General features: G+C 54.7%; 1 long non-coding RNA gene across 1 annotated transcript; it reads right to left on the bottom strand.

Annotated features, from left to right (window-relative positions):
• Positions 1-306: 306 nt before the first annotated feature.
• LOC133228136 (uncharacterized) lies at positions 307-6,905 on the bottom strand. The gene is made up of 2 exons (XR_009730087.1): positions 6,640-6,905; positions 307-5,123 (listed from the first exon to the last, which is right to left on the bottom strand). It is a non-coding gene; the product is annotated as an uncharacterized LOC133228136 (long non-coding RNA).
• Positions 6,906-11,777: the final 4,872 nt, after the last annotated feature.

Consider the following 11,777-nt stretch of genomic DNA (forward strand, 5'->3'; position numbering starts at 1 on the left):
TACAGGGGTGAATGTAAGAAGTACTTTGGAGGGGCTTCCCCGGTGGGTCCGTGGTTGAGAATCCACCCTGCAGTGCAAGGGACATGGGTTCGATCCCTGGTCCAGGAAGATCCCATATTCTGCAGAACAACGAAGTGTGTGACGTAACCACTGAGCCTGCTCTCCGCAACCAGAAGTCACTGCAACGAGAAGCCCACACAGCAATGAAGTGTGGCCCCCGCTCACCGCAACTAGAGAAAGCCCAAGTATAACAACGAAGAAAGACCCAGCGCAGCCAAATAAATAAATGAACATCTTTAAAAAAAAAAAGTTTGGAAATAGCCGATCTAATGGTCTTATATTGTCATTACCGTCCCTCCACAAGAACACAAGGATTTACTACAAATCACTGCAGTGTAAACTGATACAATGCTCGGGGCATCCGCAAAGGTCCCTGAAATCAAACGAGGCTTCTGAGCAGCGATGGCTCTGAGAACGGGCCCCGCTGGGGTGACAGTATCTGTGAGGGAGATAAAGGAAGAGAGTTACCTGGGTGCAAAGCTGGCGACACAGCGAGGTTTTGAAGCTTTCTGAACCAGGTGCCTGACCACTCTGGTGCTCAACTGATGTTCAGAGGTGGTACTGGCATGACTGGGGATCCCAAACTGAGGCTTCCCTGCTCTGAGCCAGTCCGGGGTTGGGGGAAGGCCTTTGGTCAACATGGGCAGACCAGTTTCTGCTGTGGAGCAAGAGAGCTGGCTCAAGGCTGCCCCTAGATAAAGGAGCCTCCCCAAGAGAATGGGCATCATGCAGGCCCTCCCCTTCTGTTTGAAGAGATTCTGCAGGTTTACAGTTTTCATATCCCCTCATATGCTTCATCCTCTGGACAAATCAGCCCAATTCTTATCCTGTTTTTAAAAAATATTTGTTTTATTTATTTATTGGCTACCCTGGGTCTAGACTCTGCCTGCAATGCAGGAGACCTGGGTTCAATCCCAGGGTTGGGCAGATCCCCTGGAGAAGGAAAAGGCTACCCACTCCAGCGTTCTGGTCTGGAGAATTCCATGGACAGTAGAGTCCATGGGATCGCAAAGAGTCAGACACAACTGAGCGACTTTCACTTTTTCACTTTCCTGGGTCTTAGTTCTGGCATGTGAGGTCTCAGTGCCCTGACCGGGGATTGAAACCAGGCCCCCCTGCCTTGGGAGCATGGAGTCTTAACCAGTGGGCAATCTGGGGAGTCCCTATTATTCCATTTGTAACCGCACAAATAGGACTCAGAGTGATTTGCCTAAGGGCACACAACCAAATTGGGACTAGAACCCAGATGCCAGAGCCCAGACCTGGCCCATCTCCAAGGGCATTTGGAGCTCAGTGTCCCCTGAGGCAGGACAGTCCCCTGAGGACTGGGGCAGGAGCCCGGATCAGACCCCGGCTGGTCAGTAGTTTGGAGGGCCAGAACCTGGCAGTTCCAAGCACAGAGATGTGTGCCAACAATTTAAAACTGTGTCTGGTAGCAACATGTGAGAGGTATGTCCTTTCTTTTTTACAACTTTCTGTGCTGATCAGAATTTTTGCATAAGCAAACTTTACATTTATAATCAGGCCCAAGAATCATTATTTTTTCTGGGGCTGGGGTAGTGTATAGCTGAGTGAGCTCCCTTCATCTGCCAGCAGCTGCTCTCGTGGGCAGGGCTCTGGCCTCATCACACCTGAGTCCCCTGATGCTCTTTTCCTGATGACAGTCTCTCCAGTTCCTGTTTCCAGTTCTCTCAGCTCAATCCCCTTTCTGGCAACCACACACAGCTGCCCTCCCCTGTCCTTTGAGGGTTTCCCAGCAAACCTCTGTGCTCAGCTCCTTGGCGGAAGATGAGGGAATCACATGGCTGAGTGACTGATGTTTTCTGAATCATGGAATGGAAAGAAACACTATACCCCAAGCCAGCACACAGGGCCTCTGTTACAAGCCTAGTAATAGCACGGTGTGGACATGATTCATCCGAGACTGCCTGGCATGTGCACACGCGTTGGAGCGAGGGCAGCGCAATGCTTGCCTTCTCCGGTGACATCGGGGCTACTCAGAGGGCAGCCCCAGGCCCCACCCAGACACACCACGGAGCCCAGTAGCCCTGTAACCCCCGGCTCGGGGGCTACCAGAGAGGTGTCTGGGGAAAGTCACAGACAGCAACTGGGGGACAGGAGATGAAGAGGGTGGAAGATTTGGAGGTGGGGTGAGGAACGGGAGAAGGAACTAGACAGGCAGGTATAGGTAGAATGTGGTCAGCCTCTCCCGACAACCAGGAAACAGGCTCTGACTTCACATCCCAGAAACACATGCCAGGGCCCACCGGGTACGGGAGACACACACCCACCAATGTCAGAACACACCTAGTAAATAATTCGTGGGCTCACGGAGTCCTTACGAAGTCCAGGCAAGGTCTCACACCCTTGACCTCATCCTCCCGACAGCCCTGTGAGGACACCAGTGAACCCATGTGTGAGATGAGAACGCCACATGAGGTAACTTGCCAAGGTCACGCAACCACTAAAGGGAGCTCTAACCCAAGTTGTCTGGGTCCAGAGTCTGAGCGGAGTCCCTCCTGTAGGCCAGGGACCACCTTCACATACATTATTTGATTTAGTTCTCACAGCAACAACGCAAAGAGGTATTATTAATGTTATTCCAATTTTAAAGATGTGACAACTGAGGCTCAGAGTGGTCAAATATGTTTCCTGAAGCCACACAGCTGGTATGTGGTGAAGTGGGGACTCACTCATGTCTGTCTGACTCCAAAACTCATGGTCTCTACCAGGACATCTTTGTTCTCATCATTTTGGGGGACAGTGCCCCTCTTTTCTGTGTCTCCTACTCCCCGACCTGTGGTTTGGATTGGTTAGAGCTTGACCCAACAGTAGTAGACTTTTGGTTATTCCACACAAGTTCCTCCCATGTTGGAGAGGAAGGTGAGAGGTGGTGCCCCAGGGCTAATGGACCGACTTCTCCAGGGGGCACTGTGAGAGTTTTGTGCGGGTGAGAAAGGATGATGGAGGTGAGGCGATGCCAGTGAGCCAGCGGGCCCAATGGCTCTCACCAGATTCTCTATCAAAATCCCCTTTTAGGAAACAGAGGCTAGATGTGGTAGAGGTCTGGGGTAGGGGAAGGGTGACTCTAAGGGGCAGCCAAGGCTCACCCTCATCATATTCAGGGCCTCTCCCTACCCTGTGGAGCACCTCCCCTTGGGGTCACTGTGAAACTAGAAGGTGAATATGGGATCCCAAAGTCCTAGTCCGTAAGCCACGTGGACAGATAAGATGTTGACTTTGTTTGGCTGGATTTATTGCTCTTCCTGTCACTTAAAGTGGATATCTTTTTTAAAAATTATTTATCTGGCTGTGCTGGGTGTTTGTTGTTGTGCCTGGGCTTTCTCTAATTTTGGTGTGTGGGCTCTCGAGCAAGCAGACCTCAGCTGTTGAAACGCTCAGGCTCCAGAGCGTGGGCTCAGTGGTGGTGGTGCGCAGGCCAGCTGCCTCACGGGGTCTTCCCTGACCAGGGATCGAACCCATGTCCCCTCCATTGGCAGGTGGATTCTCAACCACTGGACCACCAGGGAAGTCCTAAAGTGAAAGCAAACTCGCTTTGTCTTGTCTGACTCTTTGCAACCCCATGGACTGTAGCCTACCAGGCTCCTCCGTCCATGGAATTTTACAGGCAAGAGTACTGGAGTGGGTTTCCATTTCCTTCTCCAGGGGATCTTCTCCACCCAGGGATCGAACCCAGGTCTCTCGCATTGCAGGCAGACACTTTACCATCTGAGCCACCAGGGAAGCTGGGGAAGTCGTAAAGTTGATGTCTTTAAGCAAGGTGTGAGTTCTCCAGTTTGCCACAGGCCCACACTCCCCACTGCTTCACACCATCCCACTCACTCAGGCGACTTGCCATGTTACTCAGGCTCCTGATAACACTGGAGTCTGAAACCCTTGAGACATAATTTGTTGTCAGCATTTCACCCAGGCAGGGGAAAAAAAAAAAAAACACATGTGCCTCCTAGGCCAAAATGAAGACACTGAGGTTCTGGGAGGTCACGGTCAGGTTGCCCCTGAGCAGCTGCTCCTGGAATGTTCAGCTGGAGCTGGGGAAGAGCCCAGAATTTATTACAGTCACTGCTTATCTGGGGCCTGGACCCGTGTAGCAGTATCCTATGGCCGCTGTAACAAATGGCCACAAACGTTGTGGCTTAAAACAACGGAAGTTTATCTTCTTACAGCCCAGAGGTCAGATCTCCAAAATCAGTGTCTGGGCTAAACCAAGGTGTCTACAAAGCAGCGTTCCTTTGCATCGCTCTAGGAAAGAATCCGTTTCCTCGTCTCTTCCAGCTTCTAGAGGCAGATGTCATCATGGTCCCCAGCAGAAGGATGGGGAAACAAGCTCAGAGGGTTCAGTGATATTGCAGGCAGTTCAGAGGCAGAAGACACATGCAGAACAGGGGCTGAAGGGCTTGATGAAAAGACAATGTACAGACGTGTGAGCAGAGTTGGGGGACCCACAAGGGCCGGTGGGCACCCAGAGCCTGCAAAGCAGGGGGCTGTTGCCGCTCTAGGCCTTTGGGATCTGGTATGTGCTGTAACCGGAGGAGACAGCTGCCCACGAGGAGCCAAGGGCCTCTGGGAGAGACATCTGCCACTGCCAAGCCCCAGTCCAGCAGGGAGGGCATCCAGGCCACATTCTCCTCTCGTCCAGCTGAAGCCAGACGGTGAGGGAGCCCACCAGTGCAGCTTTAGGCCAGCTTCCGGGGCACAGAGCTGGAAGGGCCAGTGGAGAACAGCCCAGCATCTTCCCCGAGGTCATACAGTCTGTGCAGAACTGGCTGTTGTTGGTGCTCAGTTGCTAAGTCACATTCAACTCTTTTGCAACCACATGGACTGTAGCCCGCTGGACTCCTCTGTCCATGGGATTCTCCAGGCAAGAATACTGCAGTGGGTTGCCATTTCCTTCTCCAGGGAATCTTCCCGACCCAGGGATTGAACCCACGTCTCCTGCATTGCAGGCAGATTCTTTACCACTGAACCCCTGCGAAGCCCAGAGTGGGCTGTACGCTGGTTCTTGTTGACTCCAAGGAGGAGGGATCTGATAGCGGCAGAGACACCTGGGGAGAGTTTGGCCTTTTGACTTTCAAATCGTTTCATACTTCTGAGTCTCCACTCCAACTACTCTGCTAATTCCCCCCACCCCTCAGAAAACACTTCTGGGTTCAGGTCATCCACCCAACTCCACTGATTGATTTGGGCTCAGTTATTCCCAAGTGGACTCCATGTCACCAGAACTAGGCATTTCTAGAAAGCGAACTCTGCAGCAAGCACAAATTTATAAAGCCAAATATGCAGCCCACACTGAAGAGAACTGGCTTGAGATGACCCGTTGCTTTGGGTCGGTTCAGTCAGTGATGCCCACTTGTGTGAAAAACCACGTTCCAAGTTTGTTGTGACACATGCTTGGAGTTAGAACTGGGGACTGTCCCACGGAGGGACATATCAATGGATACACCCGCAGGAATACAGACAGGTCAATGCGTATACTTGGTTTTGCCAAGTTAGGAATATTTTATTGGGCCTAGCTTCAAAGGGGGCCAGGAGCCTTTGGCAGGCAGGGAGGAAAAGCTTTCCTTTTCTTCATGTATTTGTTTATCCCTTGCATGGTTTTTTTGTGCGAGCCCCAATGACCTCTGTAACACAAAAATGTTTTCAAGATGCCTGGCGGTCCAGGCAGCCCTGGGGACAAGTGCATCTTGGGACTCTCTGCTCTCCTGCCTCCCTGGTAAGGTTGACAGGCCTTCTCTGAGTGGGCAGGTGAGGATGCGAGCTGGCATGGGTAGAGGAACAGGCTACAAAAGGACTTGCACGTCCGCAGCTCCCTTTCTGGGTTGCAAACCTGTTATCTTGCATTCTTTCGGCAGCCACTCAAACTGCCCTATGCGGCTCCTGGACCCACACCCGCGTCTTTCCCACCCCACCACCTCTCCTGTGTCCAAGCTTCCCCCCTATTTCCAGCCTCCGGCTCAGCTGTCAGTGCTGGCCAGGCAGCCCACGTCCTGCCCCACCTCCCCTGGGATGAAGGCTGGGTCTCATACCCACCCTGGATTAGGACAGACAGGTGGGTTAGCGCTGCAGGTTAGAGGGTGGAGATAAAGGGATCCATGTCCTGGGGCTGACTCTGGAAGACCCAGTGTTATGCCCAACAGAAAAACCCTGCTGTTCCCAAAGCCCCTCAGGGTGGCCAGGGACACCCCAAAGCCCCTCAGGGTGGCCAGGGACACCCACTCCCTTCCTGACAAAAGCCCTGAAACCCACACTGTAACAAGCACGGTGGGTCTGGCTGTGACCTCCCAAATAAACCCCTGACCACGAATGAGCTGGTGACTCCCCGGTTACTGTCAAACTCAGCTCAGGAAGACCAGCCTGGGGTGGGGGGTGACCCTAATGTCCCAGGACACCCCTAGCCTTCATTCTCACCTGAGGACAGCACTCAGAGCCGCAGAAGCACCTTGTATGTGAACAACACCAGACAATGTTCAAAACACCCTGAGCTCCACATGTAACCCCACAAGAAAGAACGTTCAGAGGCGCCACTTTCATCTGCACAGGTGAGGGGGCTGAGTCACTTACCTGAGGCCCCGGGGTCCCAGGCTGCTGAGTGGGACCAGAGCCCCTTGGACTCCTCAGCAAGGGCTCTTTCCCTCAGAAAGCAGCACTTCCTGGGGTATGGGGTGCTCCTGGGACCCCCAACACCCCCAGTGTCTGATGGCCGGGGAAGCCTGATCCACGTCTCCTCACCCTTCTGATCTGGCACTCGGGACACTGTGCATGCAGCTCTGAGCTCCCTGGGCACTGCCCTCTCCAGCTGACCACACGTGGTAGGCTCAGGGCTGCAGTCTCACTGTGACGTGGCCACTGTGGGCACCTGCCTCCAGCCTACAGCCCTGGTTGAGGACCTCGAAGGTCATTTGAACAGAGGAGAGCTGTGAGCTTAGGCTAGGCGGAAGGTTTGCCAAGTTTTGAGACTGCAGAAGCGTGTTCTTCAAGTGCAAGCCCATTAAAACCAGAGGACCCACACTGACTGCCAGGAGGCCGGGTCCTGCCTCCCCCACCTCACCCAGGCCTCCCCTTGTTCCCCAGGCCCTGGGGCCGTCTGCCAGGAACACATAGCTCACATCGCACGGTTTAAACACCAGCCCAGAGCCCTCCTGGTTGCATGCTCCCTGCCTTGGGGAAGCCTTGCCTGTTCTGGTTCAATGAACCCCACCTCTCTGCCCACCAGAGTCCCAGAAACCCATCCAGGGTGACCTCCCTGGGTGTGCCATGCTGCAGGGGAGGGTCACAAGGAGGAAGGGACAGCTTTGGGATTCTTCTCCCCTAGAAATGCTACCTGAAGCCCTAAGGTCGAGAGGAAGGAAGGAAAGAAAGGATTCTGCCCTTGGGTGGGGGAGCTCCCAGTCTGCTGGGGAGTGTGTAGAGGGTACAAACACACACCGGTGCAGAAGCAAGTCCAGAAGAGAAATCCCACAAAAGCAAACCCAGGCTCCTCTGGGGGAGCAGTCACACACGTCAGTGAGGGGCTGCTGGAGTGAAGGCGCGGCAGAGACACCGCAAGGCAACGGAAAGTCCTCCTACAGGAGGCCTGGTGGGGAGAAAGGGAGAGCCCTGAGGCCAGCGGGATCAGCCAGGAGGAGAATGCCAGGCAGCCTGTGCTTGGCGCCGGGGTGAGAGGGGGATACTTCTCCCAGGTGTCCCCTGAGCTGGGGGGTCGGTTGGGGTGAGTGAGAGGCACAGTGGGGGCGGGGCAGCCAGTCCGAGGGGACCCACAGCAAAGGCATCAGTTGGGGGAGGAAGCAGCTTGTACTCAGCCCTGGTACGAAGGAGGGAAGAGGGAAGGAGGAGACGGAAGGAATGGATCCATTTAGCTGGATCATTCTCGTTACTGAGGAAGGATAAGAAATAAGACAGCCATCGGTGAGAATTATTTTTTACTAAAGAATTGGTTTCAAGCTTGTAAACATTCAGTTCAGTTCAGTGGCTCAGTCGTGTCAGACTCTTTGCGACCCCATGGACTGCAGCACGCCAGGCTTCCCTGTGCATCACCAACTCCCAGAGTTTACTCAAACTCATATCCATAGAGTCAGTGATGCCATCCAACCATCTCATCCTCTGTTGTCCCCTTCTCCTCCTGCCTTTAATCTTTCCCAGCATCAGGGTCTTTCCCAATGAGTCAGTTCTTCCCATCATGTGGCCACAGTACTGAAGCTTCAGCCTCAGCATCAGTCCTTCCAATGAACACCCAGCACTGATCTCCTTTAGGATGGACTGGTTGGATCTCCTTGCAGTCCAAGGGACTCTCAAGAGTCTTCTCCAGCACCACAGTTCAAAAGCCTCAATTCTTCGGCGCTCAGCTTTCTTTACAGTCCAACTCTCACATCCATACACGACTACTGGAGAAACCATAGCTTTGACTAAACAGACCTTTGTTGGCAAAGTAATGTCTGCTTTTTAATATGCTGTCTAGGTTGGTCATAGCTTGTAAACATTAAAACCCTCTGAAAAGAAGCAGTGACACGAATTCCAAGAGAGATGAAATCAAAGAGTTTCCTGAGAGGTTCTGAGTAAGAACTCCACCCCTAAGACCCCCTCAACCCCCTAGAGCTTCAGTTACCCAGTGACAAGGGCTTCCCAGAAGGGCCACCCCACTGCCCCGCACCGAGAGGTGGTCGGGAGCCTGAGCCTCCCGCCAAGTCCCAGCTGGGGTCCAGGGGTCTGTGGGACAGGCCTGACTCACACCTCATCTCAGAACCCAAGCTTGGCTCTGAGATCCTCCAACCCTCACATCCTGCTCATCCCCTCGGCCCCTGGCGCCACCTGAGGCCACTCCCCAGCACTGCCTGACCGGGACCCACGTCCTCCTTGGAGCCTGGACTCAGAGCTCCCGGGAGTGAGCAGGTTCAAGCGTGAACTCTTCCTGAACCGGCTGGTCAGGCCTCCACCCTGTTCATGTCAGGCGGTGAGCAAGGGGCAGGGCAGACGGGTGGCCCGAGCACACGAGGGCTGTGATGTGGGAAGAATGCGTGAGCGAGGTGAGCTTCCTCCTCACAGAGAACAAGACGGCATGTTTATCGGTATCTCCTGGGCCCCACCCGGTGCCTGTGCGCCTTCTGCTCACACCCACCCCCGCTTCAGCTGGACCTGGGGGACGCGGCCACCCAGAGTGTCTGAGGCAGGCGTGCGTGTTCCGTCAGGTGTCTGCCCCAGGTGGGAGGTGGGGGGTCCCACGGAACCTGCGCTGAGAGCTCAGCTTCAGGCCCATCACGGGCCTGACCACACAGTTCCCTCTTGGAACACCGGGCACCTTCTGTGGAACCGCCGGGCCTGTGACCTGGGGGCATGTCCATGACAGAGGAGGGGAGCTGGTGGCTGCAGAACACCCCTTCCCTGGCCTGTGCCCCTGCCCACCCCCAGATACCTGCCCCCCTTCCCCTCTGAAAATACCATCCCTGGCTGTTACCCCACCTCATACAAGGCAGGCGTCTCCACCACCTGCCCAGTGCACTGTCCTGGCCCTCCACCTGAGACCACCCTTGAAGACCCCCTCCATTTCAGGGCCTCCCCTGTTCTTACAGCCCAAAGCCCTGAGCCCTGTGGGGAGGCTTCTTAGGGTGTCTAGGGGCTGGGGTGAGGGCCTGGGCCTGGCCCCACAAAGCCACCACTTTGTCTAATTGGGTGTGAAGTGGGCCTCCGGGACCCAGGCTGGGGAACAGCCCAGCAAAAGTGATTCCTGTAGGGAAACCAGTTCTGAATACTGAGCCACCGTGCGGAGGCGCAAAAGTTCAGGCTTCACGGCGACTTAGGTGCCGAGCGGAGGGCGAGAGCCACAGCCCAGGCCCAGGGTACCTGCCCTCCACGGGCACCGGCCCACGCTGCTCTCCCGATGCCCCAGGGCTGCACCCTCACCCTCAGTCTGTATGCTCTGTGCCTCCCGCCACTCCCAACTCCCACTGCAGGTCACCAAGAGATCCTGCACCCCGCTGGGCCAACAGAACTTTGAAAACACGATCGATCCTCAGTACTTATAGATTGATCACTTGCAAATTCACCTACTCTCTGAAACATGTTTCCCCCCAAATCAATACTCAGGGATCTTTCGTGGTCCTTCGCGAACACATGCAAAGTGGTGAAAATTGGAACCATCCGACGGGGACATTCCCAGCTGACGTCATAAGATGCTCTGCCTTCTCATTTCAACCCCCAAACTGGAAACAAGTATCCTTTTAGTGTCTCATCAGCGTCATGTTTTTAGAGTTTTTGTGCTTTTGTGTTGATGATTTCTCGAAGATGCTGCTGACATGCCGGCAGGTGTTCCTAAGCATAAGAGGGCTGTGACGAGCTTTACAGAGGAAAGATGAGCACTGGATAAGCTCGCTTCCCTGATAGTTCAGCTGGTAAAAAAATCCGCCTGCAAAGCCAGAGATCTGGGTTCGATCCCTGGGTTGGGAAGATCCCCTGGAGAAGGGAAAGGCTACCCACTGCAGTATTCTGGCCTGGAGAATTTCCATGGAGTCGCAAAGAGTCGGACATGACTGAGCAACTTTCACTTTCAGACAAGCTTTGGTCAGGTGCCAGTTACAGCGCTGCCTGTATTTCTTGTAGCGGCAAAGGTTCCGGGCCTGGGGGAAGCGGCGTGCCCGGATGTCCCCATCCTCTCAGAAGCCTGATGCCAACCACCTGGTCTTTCTGTCCACAGAGTTATATTTCGAGCAGTGCTTCTTCATTTACTTTTGGTTGAGAAACTGTATTTGCCCCGGCTTCAAAACCGGAAGAGCTAGACCAAAGGAGAACATACTCGAGGGCAGACAGCTGCTCCTGCCTGCGGCCCAGCGTCCTGCTACCCGTCCCAGCCGTTCTGTGAGGTTCTGGCGTCTGGCTCGGGGCCACCCTGTCTTCTGAGACTGTGCTCCCCTCCCCGCCACCAGTTGGAGATGCTAACCAGACCTCAGGTGTCACACGTGGGCCCAGGCCCCCAGTACGCTGCCCGTCACAGAGAGATCCTCCGCACACGTTGGGTGTCTTTTTCAGTGTTTATTTTTATTTCTTTAGGTGGCTGCTCCAGGTCTGTATTGCAGCACGCGGGATATTTGACCTTCATCTCCGTGTGCAAGAGCTTTAGTTGCAGCATGTGAGATCAGTTCCCCAACCAGGGATTGAACCCAGACCCCCTGCATGGGGAGCATGGAGTCTTAGCCACAGGACCCCCAGGGAAGTTCCTCTTCTCTTCCCCTTAGGATCCACCTCCTGGGCTTTTCTGGGAGGAAGAAACAAAGACTCAGCCTAGTAACTGCAGCAAAAGAGGTTTTCTGGTAAAGAAAGGCTTTCCTGGAAAAGGAAAGAGAAAGGCCCAGGATCCCAGGAGCCAGTCTCTGTCCCTCCCCCAAAGGCATCGGAGCGTCCTGCCCCCGCCCCACTCTGCCCAGCTTCCACCCGGGTTCCCTCACACTTGGAGGTTATCTCAGGAGTGCTCCCGGCGGTGCCCTCAGCTAGCTCAGTTTCCAGAATTTTCCAAGGCAGGAACAGATGGATCTCTACCTGGTTGGGACACAGTTGCTGGCTGGCCAGCCCTATGCGTCAGCCACAGGGGTGGGTGACCGCACGGGGCTGGCAGCCACCCTGTGCCTTTTTCCTGCAAAGGTCCTCCCACCCAGGTGGAGGGACACCCGGACCTTCGGGAGGAGCCCGGCCCCCCAGAGCACTCTGTGGGCGGA

This window comes from Bos javanicus, chromosome 16 (assembly GCF_032452875.1).
Source record: "Bos javanicus breed banteng chromosome 16, ARS-OSU_banteng_1.0, whole genome shotgun sequence".
NCBI classification, from domain to species: domain Eukaryota; kingdom Metazoa; phylum Chordata; class Mammalia; order Artiodactyla; family Bovidae; genus Bos; species Bos javanicus.